The 11,936-nt window shown below is 47.3% G+C and overlaps 1 protein-coding gene across 1 annotated transcript in view; it reads left to right on the top strand.

Moving 5' to 3' along the window:
* The window catches only part of Fgf2 (fibroblast growth factor 2), a 57,220-nt gene that overhangs the window by 1,044 nt on the left and 44,240 nt on the right, over positions 1–11,936 (top strand). The window lies entirely within an intron of this gene.

Here is an 11,936-nt window from a genome sequence, read left to right as displayed (position 1 = left end):
TTTCCTCTAACAGGTTGGATTTCTGAGTTTGTATTCTCAACAGTGCCCCCCCAGAAACCACACTTGGGGAGCCACTGTCTGGAAAAGGTCCAAGAGGGCTAGTTTAGGTATCTAAGGGTTGGAGGTGAGAGAGGTGACCTGAGGTTAAAAACAAACATTAAAACGTCTGCTTAGGCCGGGAGGTGGTAGTGCAGGACTTTAATCCCGACAGTCGAAGAGGTAGAGGTAGGTGGATCTCTGTGAGTTCAAGGCCAGCCTGATCTACAAGAACTAGTTTCAGGACTAGCAGCTAGGGTTGTTACACAGAGGGGAGGGGGAGGGGGTTGCAAGCTGCATTCTAATAAGAGTTTGGGGGGGAGGTTGGGGGGTTCTTTCTTTCTTTCTTCCTTCCTTTCTTTCTTTCTTTCTTTTTCTTTTTCCTGAAAGAAGAGTGGCCAAGAGCCTGATTTCCTAGCTCCCAGGTCCTGAGGTTTTCCGTTCAGGAGCTTTGACTTTATCTTAAGATGGCTAGGGAATTCTATTTGCTATGTAAGGAACAGGAAGACCAGAATGCCCCATGAACAAAAGGAGCTGCCCTGCGTATGCAGTATACACTTTCATATTTGCTGAATACTTTTAAAACATAATAATAGAATTTTTAACCGACATATAAAATATAAAAGTTGGGCATATTAATGAGATAGGGTGATTTCCCGCACACTGTGAGATGTTTAAATGGGTTTTTAAAAATCCTCGTCTCCTCACTTACATTTTTTGTGGTCAGACCTTATCCCAATGCTTTCATCTCCCTTGAAATGTGGCACAGTGTTTTCTGTCACCGCTGCTGTGCCCACACAGTGAGACATCTTGTTGCCACCTCTCGCTTCGTAGAGACCACTACGAGATTGTACATGTATTTTTTTTGGGCCCACAGTAATTTGGAAAAGATGCTTGAAAGCTATGGTATGAGTTAGCACTGGGTCTCTATGTTAGTGTAGAGTGGATGTTTAAAAGAAAAAGTATCTTTGCTTTGAGATTTGTCTGCTACTGGCTCAGCTGCTAGGACAAGCTGCACATGTGTCCCAAGTGGTTTTATTCTTTCCCAAGGCATGTGTTGTTTGAAAGCCTGTCATGACTAAGGGCAGAAGAAATATCTTCCAGTCTGGGTTCTGTTTGGAGTTTTACCTAATGCTCTTGTTTTTGAATGCTGTATTAATTGCAGGATTATTCTTTCTTTGAAGCTGTTTACCTTATAAGACAGAGGTGAGTAGGGATAATTCTGAATTGCATAGCATATTGCCATACTGCAAAAAACAGTTGTGCATTCCCCCGAGTATCGCGTGGGTTATTGTACCATTTTTTTCTTTTCTTTTTCTTTCTTTCTTTTTTCTTTCTATAGATTTTTCTGCTTTGGCCTTCTACCTCTTGAGTTTTTACAGGATTGTAGGCTTTATAATCTTGGGATTGGCCCTGTGTCATTATGCCCAGCTCAATTTGTAATTTTTTTAAATTTTACCATTTAGATTTATCTTATTTATGTGAGGGTTTTGCCTGCTTGGGTGCATGTGTGGCACCTGTATGCAGTGCTTGTGGAGGTCAGAAGAGGGCATTGGATTTCCTGGAATTGGAATTAGGATTACTGTGAGCTACTATCATGTGGGTGCTGGGATCTGAACCCAAGTCCTCTTACAGAGCAGCAAATGCTCTTAACTGCTGAGCCATCCCTCCAATTTTGTAGTCTTTAACTCCGTGATTCTCAAGTGGAGTAATCTGGCAACTCTTAGAGGCATTTGTAGACTTCATAACCTAAAATGGTATTTCTGGGATTTATTGGGGGCATTCCTGGTGTTTAATGGGGTATATTCATCGGGCTCAATGAATGTTACTCCTGGGTTTTTGGTGGGAACCCTTTCTGTGTGTTTAGTGGGGGAGCACTCCTGGGGATACTCCTTGGTATTTAATGTGGGACACTCCTGGGTGTTTAGTGGGGGAGCACTCCTGGATGAGTGATTAGTGAGGGAGTACTCGGGGTGTTTAGTGAATGGCACTCCTGTGTGGTTAGTGGGGACCATTCTGGATCTTCAGTGGGTAGGGACCCATAATGTTAAACATCATGCTGCACTCAGGACATACACACAGCTAAAACATCCCAAAACTAAGGTCTGGGATCTTCCTGACTTTATCATTAGCAAAGACAGGATGCTGACAATTAAGACAGTCTGGCAGTCAGGAGTAGAATGTGTGCCGACAGCTAGCTCTCCTAAAGGACATCTTTCTCCCAACAAGAATACCAACCTAAAAGAATACCTAGTAGATCCCTTTTGTGTGGTCTCCCGTGGACATGACCTTATGTACGGTGTATTTTCCTAGCACGTGAAAGGTACACTGATGGTTGAGTAGATCAGGATGAGGCTCAAGGGACAGATACAGGATAGCGTAGGTAAGGGCAAATTGGCGGTATCTCCTCAACCGCACACTTCCCCCAAACAAACGGAGAAATAAAAGCAGCTGCTTTCCCGCTGCAGTAATGGCTCTGATTCTCAACTCTTTGTGTTCTCAGTCCTCAAAGTGTCCAGTTGGCCCAAAACTATATCATCCAAGATGTATTCCTTCCTGGGTATCTCTTCCAAGTTGCAGAAAGCTCTGGAAGACGGGCACAATCTGATGGTGCCGCTGCTGGCTGGTGTTGACAGCAGCTGGAGTTGGCAGTGTTTTCCCCTTTGAGGAAATACCTCTGTAAGGTCGGGTCTAAGCAGACCTGTAAGGCACTGTCTTATAGTGATTGATGGGAGAGGGTGCAGCCCATGATGGGTGGTGCCATCCTCTGGGCTGGTGGTCCTGGGTTCTATAAGAAAGCAGCCTGAGCAAGCCAGTAAGCAACACCCCTTCGTGACCTGTGCATCAGCTCCTGCCTCCAGGTTCCCATCCAATTTGAGTTCCTGCCTTGGCTTCCCACAATGGACTGTGATCCAAGCTATGTCAGCCAAATAAATCCTTTCCTCCCCAAGTTGCTTTTGGTTATGGTGTTTCGCCGCAGCAATAGTAACCCTAACTAAGACAGAGACTCGGAAAGAAATTGTGAAAGTCATGGAGTTGTGGGAAGCATGCTTCGAAGACTGTGCTCTACACAGTGGGCGCTGGCAAGGTCGGGACAGGGGTGAAATGTCCCTGAAGGGAGGCCAGAGATGACAACCAAACACGGGTGTGTCCAGGGTCACAGAGTTGCCCATGGCCAGTGGTGCGCCACTCCTGGCCAATCCTCACGTTCTTTCACCCAGAGGGGCCTGCTTTCTGCATCTTTTCATTTATAGACCCAGAAGATCTGTATTTGCTGTGGGAGCTGGGGTGAAAGCAAGGTGCTGAGAGCGGCTGCAAGTCTGCTCCTCCAGCTCCCGTGGTGTGCACACGCCTTCCTTTGGCATCCTTGATCTCGATCTCAGCAGGCCTCCTCTCATGCCCCTGGGGATGCCTGGCATCGCGTCTGCTCTGAAGCTCTCCTGTGAGATGGCCCAAGGGAGAGAACATTTTTATCCCAAGCAGCACGTCCGGCATGTGGAGGAGTGCGAGATGCGGGCTGCTTAGGGACCTGCTAGCAGTGGCTCTATCCCAGATGCTCTCCCTTAGAGGAAATGAACGCAGTTAGAAATGCTGGATCCACCCTGAGCTAATCCCGACTGCTCCTTGGGAACCATTCTCTGCTTCCAGGCATGGGGGCGGGGGAGGGGGATGACCTGAGATGGGCAGAGGCTGATGGCTAGCCCACACCCACGAGGAGTGGGGGTGATGGCCAGGTCAGCTTGCTCCCTGCACTCTTTCCCACTGCGCACACTCCACGCCGCACCAAAAATAAAAACATGGATTGTGAAATTCACAGATCTCGTTTTATAGAGGCTTGGAGTGGTAGCCAGTTGACTGAGTTACCCCCTGATTCACTCTCCTGACCCAGCTTCTTGCCCATCTGACTGCTGGCCTGCTTCTACAGCCTCCTCGCTCTCTCCCGTTCGGTAGTCCTGGTACCCTCTGGATGCCTGTGGCCAAGCTTCCTCAGGACACTGAGGACCAGTTGATTCCAGAGCCCAATATTGCTGTTTTCTGAGGATTCTGGGCAAAGCAGTCTTAGCTTTTTCCATTGCCCTGTGTAAATGCATCCTTTCATTAATGATTCTTAATGTTTTGGCCTTCCCCTCCTTTGGTCATATCTGGCAAGTGGTTCCTGCCAATTTGCCTTAATAAGCATGGTATTTACTGTAATGCTGCTTGTGTGCAGTAAACAAATGAGGTCAGACTCTTGGAGCTTATGAATCCTGGAAATCATGTAATCTGCACAAAGAGAAAGGACAATTCATGAGTCACAGATATTACCACACCTTAGGACTCTTTAAAGATGCACTCGATGCCAAGTGACTTCAGCCTAGAGAAGGCAGCATCCCCCTCTGATGTGCCCTGAGGGCTTTTGTTGGATTTATAAAACATCCGTTATATAACCAGACCTCTGACACCACAGCAATCTGAGTGTTCTCTGATTATGTCATACAACACGGACAGACATGATTTTAAAGTTCAGTTTGAAAACAGAGTCTTGTAGATACAGTAAACAAACCAGATCTAAGCTTTGTACATCACAAAGGAAAGTCCATAGAGATGCTGGGAAGCTGTCATCAGCGGGGCTGGCAGAGGCATTTAGGGTCCCTGCTACAGAACACAGCCTCCTCTCCCAGGGGATGCTAACAGTGGGATGGCCGCTGCACATGTCGGGAGTCTTCTCGCCTTTTCTCAATTCCTGTCCTTGTTGATTTTCCAGCACTCTTCCCGGGCCTCTTTGCCCTGACACATTTGTAAGGCGGCTGGCCTGGGGCAAAAGCCTGTGATCATGAAATGTGCACATCTGGAGCACACATCCTAACCTCATTAGCATATTCTGTGCAAACAAACCTGTGCGTATGTGTGTTTGTGTCTCTCCCTGTGCGTGTGTGTGTGTCTGTGTTCATTTCCTATGTTTTAATATCAAGGATCTGGTCTTATACTTTTGTCACTATTCATTTAGTACTTATACTGTATGTGTCTCTGTGTGTGTGTGTGTGTGTTGTGTGTGTGTGTGTGTGTTTAGCAAAACAATAATGCAGAGTCTGGGCCAGTGGGCTGTCATGTGCTTGGTAATTAGGATGTCCACAGGGCATTTGTCAGTTGAAGATGATCTACTTTATTCACCCAAACCTTTCTTACAATACCATGTTCTTATAAAGGTCATGGCGATCTCATGTAAACAGACATCTCACCAAGTAGGGCGCTACCGGTTGGTTCCCAGTAGAAAAGCCTGCAGGTTTTCACGGGGAAATCCTCTCTGGTGAGAATGTTTTGGGAGAAAGCCAAGCCACTAAAAGGTCCTTTAGGTGTAACAGGTCAGGAGGATGGCACCATTGGAGGTCCCAGGAGGTCCTTGAGAGCGTGGCACAGGGACTAGAGCTGGTGGGTGTGTATGTGCGAACTAAGCAAGCCAGAGTCACACAGTGGCCAGTCGCAAAGTCCCCTTGCCAATGGAAACCTGCACAGGGGCTTGGGATGGTGTGTCTCGGGAGCATGGCAGTGCAATCTTAGGAACTGTCTACAGAGTTCCAGTTTTTGTAGTTTTGGGCAACTGAAGTGCCCAGCGTGGGGCCGGTTCATTAGCATGCATACCGAAGTCTGTCTTGGGCTTGGCTCATCCTGGAGCTACTTTGTAGTTTTCGCCTATCTTGAAGGCATTACATTATTCCAAGTCACAGAAAATGGTTTTCAAGCTACATAAAATGGCTTCACTCATGTCAGTAACAAATTAGAAATCATTCTTACACCTACAGGACTCCAGTTAAGCATTAGGGAGTAAGAACTGGCTGCGATTTTGGGTGTTTCCTCCTCCTGCCCACAGTTAGCTCAGCAGCCGGTTATCCGCCTGTCGAAGTTATTCTTATTAACTGTGTCTGGGGATCCTCTGGAACTTGGGAGGGGTTGAGAACAGGTTGTGACTTTCCTTTTGAGCCGCAGCCTGTGGCTCTTAGAAGTCACACTGGACTCTCTTTAACCCTTGTCTGAGATTTTAGCCAGAGGAAATGTAGCAACGGTGAGCCAGTAGCCAGTGTTTAACTTATGTCTCATCCTGCCCGACCTCTGTTACTCTTCTGACACAGGCAGGGCGACCTGCCTGCTGTGACCCTGCTGCCTGTCCACCTGTTTACAGAAACCTGGAGTGTGTGTGTGTGTGTGTGTGTGTGTGTGTGTGTGTGTGTGTCCTTTCAGGGGGCTATTGGCCCCAGTCTAACCTCTGTCTTGGATTATCCAGAGAATTCCTCAGTAAAAGTTTCAGGTTTTCAAGATATTGTGGATATTAACAATATAAAGGAAGACAGGTGGAAAGTAAGGGTTACATCCCAGGTGCAACTGAACTATCACAAAGAATGCTCTCAATTAATAATTAACCCTATATTCGTTTATAATAGTAATTTGTTTTACTAATAATTCAGACCCCTAAAGGGATGGTTTGTCTAAAAGAAGTATTTCCAGAGGAGCAGTGATCCAGCCGGGTTCTGTGAGCTTAGAGTGCTTTGTTTGTAACTCAGGCCCTGTGAGAGAATGCTGGGAGGGGCCCCGCATCCTCTGCGAGATGGGTTTGATTCATACATCCTGAGTGTCGGAGAGTAATAGAGGCAATCATTCCCCAGGGATGTCTGCTCCGCCAAGAGTTATAGTCTCCAATGTGCATTCAGACACTTGCTGAGACTTCACTCGAGATAATTTTATCTACCACTGTTACAGTGGGGAAACTTAGGGAATCTTGGAGACTGGTTTTTCTAAGGGTCGTCGATGGAAAGATAACACATTGCTCGGTGAAAATGAATGTTACAACTTTTATTAGCGGTTCTGATTTCTTTAAAAGCATTTATGATTTATGTTTTGTATCTGATGGAATATCAGATTATATCGTGTGTGTGAGTGTGTATGTGTGTGTGTGTGTGTGCGCGCGTGCGTGCGTGTGTGTGTCATGTACCTGCATGCCCACTGAGGCCAGAAGAGAGGGTAGATGTCCTGGAGCTGGAGCTACAGATGTGTGCGACAAGTGCTGGCCACTGAACTTTGGGCCTCTGAAACAGAACGAGTGCTCTCAGCCGCTGAGCTCTCTGTCCAGCCCCAGCATTTTGTTTTGTTTGAGATACGAGTCTTACCCTGTAGCACAAGCTGGTCTGGAACCCTTGGTGATCCCCTTGCCTCAACCTCCCCAAGTGTTGGAATTGCAGTTATGAGTCACCATAGCCAGCAGCATTTAGGATTTTTGTTTTTGAGTTATGTGTTGTAGGATAAATTTTCCTCAGGGGTCTGAGAGTTGTTGATTCTTTCTCAGCGGCTCACACCCCGGAGTTCTGTGCTTTCTTCCACTTTACTTGATTTTCCTTTGATAAACTCCTTTAAGCTCATTCTGGTGCTAGGATTCTGTGTCAATCACTGAGAGGCTTGCTTCCAGTTCAGCCGTGTAGCCTTTCCCAGTTTGTCACCCTCCTGTGACATGTGGCCCTATCGCCTGCCTCTAAGGAAGCCTTTGCTTTCATGACGCTACAGGATGCTCCTGCACAGCTGATCTTCCTGCGTGCTCTCTTGAGCCTGCTCGGTAGTTTGCCTGTTCCCCGTGTCTCTGCTGTGGCTCTCCCTCCCTCCTTCTTTCTGTGTATGTTCTAGAATTTCTTCAGCATGTCATTTTTAGTCTCTTGTGATACCAGCTCCTGTGTTTGTCCTGTCTAAGGACAGACGCCCCACCACAGCCTGTGATACCAGCTCCTTCTGTGTTTCCCTGTCTAAGGGCATGCACCCCACCACAGCCTGTGATACCAGCTCCTTCTGTGTTTCCCTGTCTAAGGACAGACGCCCCAGCACAGCCTGTGATACCAGCTCCTGTTTCCCGTCTAAGGACAGACGCCCCAGCACAGCCTCAGTGAACACATCATTGCCTCAGGTGGGCTCCTTTCCCCACCGAGTTCCATGTCTACTTAAGCTGCTTTTCCAGAGGCCAGAAAGCTGTCAGCTGCCTTACGCTTTCCTCAGTGTGCAGGTGCGCATGCGTGCACATGCGTGGGTCTGACACTCAGCCTTGTGGCAAACCCTACGCTTCCTATCTCCGACTCCTTTCCTGGAACTTAACTCACCCTGCTGATAGTCTCAAATATGGCTGTGCTAGTTCCGTTTCAGCTGCTCCGTTACACTACTCGACGAAAGGCAACTCAAGGAGGGAAAGGTTAGTTTAGCTCAAAATTCCAGGTTAGCAAGAAGCTAAACATGGCAGGAACCGAGAGCAACTAATCAAATCGCATCCACAGTCCGGTAGAGAGAAGTGGAGGCCTGCAGGATTGCTGCTCAGCTCCCTTTCCTGACACTCTTAACACAGTCTAGGACCTAGACCAGAGAATGGTGACCCAGCCTTCACAGCAGTTAACGTAATCAAGGTCGCCCCACAGACCCGCAGACACGCCCACAGACCCCTCTGATCAGACAGTTTCTCACTGAGACTCCCTTCCTCCTTGATTCAAAATCATTTTAAATTCTGGGACCTTCAGCATCTTTGTCCCTGTCAGGTGCCCAGGCTTGGTCCCTTGATGTCTCCAACATGGTAGAGCCATCTCTTTCCATATTTGGTCTTTTCTAATGCAATTCTCGTTTTCCAAAGACTCTTTTTCTTCTCAATTCCCTCTCTCACCTTCACACCCCCCCACACACACACTATTCTTAACTTTCTCTGGGAAAATCCTGTTTAATACCTCAACAGTCTTCTATGGCCCTTTCCTCTGTCCTCCTGGGGAGACCTCATGGAATCTGCTTTTTCCCATAGTGCTTGGCTCCTTTTCCGTATCTGATGGTCTGTGTCTGTCTATTGAGCTGGGTCTGTGAGCTCCTTGAGGGGAAGGAGTAGGTCAGGTTTCTTTATCCACCCTCACACACAGTGACCACGCAAAGATGTCTGCCGTGTTAACTGTTCTACCTAACAAGCCAGTCTGGGCTTTTCGCCTGCTTTCCGACTTCCTGGTCACGTCCCTTTCTTAGTTTGGCCAAGATGACCTCTATACCTGGACCCCGTCACCTTTCCCTCCCAGCCAAGTCCTGTGCACCATTCACAACTCAGTCGGGTCACTGAGTTCCTGCCATAGATCGCCCTTGGATTGAGCTGATAATGGGGTTTTTAAAACGCGAAGGTAATTCTCGATGTTCCCCAGGAGCCCCGCATGTTCTGGGAGTCTGAGGGTCAGTTACTCCCTGAGGCTCCTTGTACCTCAGCAGCTGAAGGCAGGGTCAGTGTGAGGTGTACGAGGGTTCAGCCAAGCTCCCCTCCCGTTGCCTTCCCTCCCTTCGTTCTTATCTCCCTTATCTGTCCCTGGAATTCTTTCCTTCTGCGTTCACTTTCTCTCTCTTTCTCTCCCTTTCTGCCTCATCTTTCTTTACCTCATCCCAGGCGAGCATTCCCCCACAGAACTGTGGCGTGTGAGGTGTGTGAAATGTGAGTGGCCAGGGCAGCCCCGCCGTTCTTTTGTGCGGACATCTTTCTCATTAGTCTGAGGAAGCAACGCTGGGAAAGTGGTCCTCTGTCCCTGTCACTTGCTACTGAGGAAGACTGTCTCCTCAGCTCTGGAGGAGAGATGTTTCTATTTGATCGTGAAGCTCGGCTCCACTGCCTGCTCACAGATCTCTGCGCTCGGGTCCTGAGTGCTTCCCCATAACCTGACCGAGGAGCGCAGACCCGGGGTGCACACTTGACTCGGGCACCTCAATGCCTAAGTCACTTTTCCTCCCAGTGGCAAACCAGAACCACTTCAGAAAGGAGGCTGAGGACATCTGGCACGGCCGCTGGTATCCTTTTGGGCTGCGAGGAAATGGCACAGAGAGCTCCATTCAGATTTATGAGCCAGTATTCATCATAACAATCCGCAAACAATCTGCCAAGCGGCTGTGACGGTGAGTCAGCCTCTTTGTGATGGGATGTCTGCAGGGGAGGGTGGGGGCGAGAGGGCTGAGTGACCACCCTGAATAACTGTCTCCTCTGCCTCCTCTTGGTGCTGAATCATTTTACAAACAGGAAACAGTTCACAGGTTTTGTAAGGGTCATTATACAAACAGGAACCGGAAGAGCGTGAATGGGTAGAGCAGCTCCTTCATAACAAAGTTCCTTTGCAGGGGACAGTGGCGGGGTGTGCGAAACTTTTCTCACAGCGGTTTCTAGCCTTGGTCTCATTCAAAGGTGGTATGTGCATAGGATACACTCGGATGTTGCGTTTGCTTATCTATGTTGGGGACGGTGTCATTTACTCCCTGGATGGTGGGGACTCACTGGATGGGGCAGGCCCCTTTGGCTTTGGGTTCTTGGATGGTATGCTCTTGCATTTTACATAGTTGGTGTTTTCTGTTACTCTACAGCTGACTAGAAATAGATGTTTATAGATCCTTTGTGTGAGCCATGTTTAAAACTTTCATTTTGAATGTGAAACCTCGTAACCTTATTTCTTATTTCTATCAGCTATTCAAAACCCAGTAATGCAGAACTGGAATATAATTTAAGTGGGATGGGAAAGGTAGCCTTGCTTTGGTCGAGTTTACGAATGTGTGAAGAAACAATCTTCAGAAGGTGCCTCAACAATTAAAGGGCAGGAAGGCAAGACACATGTTGATTTTTGGAGAGGTTCATATGAAAGTCATGATGGATTCATGGATCTACCTAGTTCTGTTCAGATAATGGAGATTCCTACACACGAGTAGCAGATTCCCTCTGTCCTACAGGGGGAGGAAGGGCCAGGTGTTCAACTGTCACTACTCCATCTCAGGACCATAACTGAGGAATGAATGAATGACGGAATGGAAAATTTGAGGGCATGCTCTGTTTCATCTTTAGAAATAGAATCTTTTAAACCTAAAATACAAACTTTTAAGTCAAAGATTATTCCTCATTTTACAAGTAAGAAGAGTTTTGTTTTGTTTTGTTTAACTTTAGACTTTTCAAGCCATAGTTTCTATGATAGCAAGTGATGGATTGTGCATTCTAGAATCTTCCTGTTGAGAATACAGGCTCACAGCAGAGTTCCACATGAACAGAAATAAAAGCTGGTTTTGTAGCAGTGAGATCCAACTTCTGATTTTGCTTGACATACTGAAAACTATATCCATGTTAAGGAGTATGGCAAGTAAGAATCCAGGCTCAGGGGCCGGCTGAGGATGAAGGCCCAGGTGGCTGTCTGTCCGGTGAAGATCATAACACGGGGCATGGGAGTGCCCTCCAGAAGCAAAGATGACTTTTCTCTTTTAGGTTGTCTGAGTTTGTAGGGGTAGATACCCAAATATATATCCTTAGTCTTTGAAGTTTTGACATTGCCTTTTGGATGGGAGAAATTGTTAAGCTAATTTAACTGTTGGCTCTATTTAAGAACTGGTTTGAAGTAATTCTGGGGCTGTGGTATGCCAGAGTTGGAGGATTCGACCGTCTGGCCTCTGGTCATTTGGCTCTTGCACGTTCCTTCTCTTAGGAAATAGCTGTCTTAGTACTAAATATTTCTTCACTATTGATGAGTTGTTTTCTAAAGAACTCTTTTTCCTTGTAAAATAAGATTTATTGTTAATTTGCATGTGTGTGTCTGTGTCTGTGTGAGCGGGTGTGCCCCCAGAAGACACACAGGAGCCTCCAGAGCTGGAGTTACGGACATTAGTGAGCTGTCCAGTGTACGTGCTGGGGTCCATACTCTCGTTCTCATCAGAGAGCAGCAGGCACCCTTAACGCCTGGGCCATCTCTCCGACCCTTGGAACTGAAGCTTTCAAATGCCATTCTAAAATTAGGAATAATTAAGGAGCAAAGCTACAGGAGCATGGAGTGAACGCTGAAGCCAGGATCTGGACGGTGAGAACCCTGGGTAGGATGGTCCTGCAAAAATGCAAAGTTACTAATGGCTATTGTAAAGGC

The sequence above is a fragment of the Myodes glareolus genome, chromosome 20 (genome assembly GCF_982192425.1).
Source record: "Myodes glareolus chromosome 20, mMyoGla1.1, whole genome shotgun sequence".
Classification (NCBI taxonomy): Eukaryota; Metazoa; Chordata; class Mammalia; order Rodentia; family Cricetidae; genus Myodes; species Myodes glareolus.
Note: the sequence above shows the minus strand (reverse complement) of the source record. Positions and strands in the feature narration are given on the sequence as shown.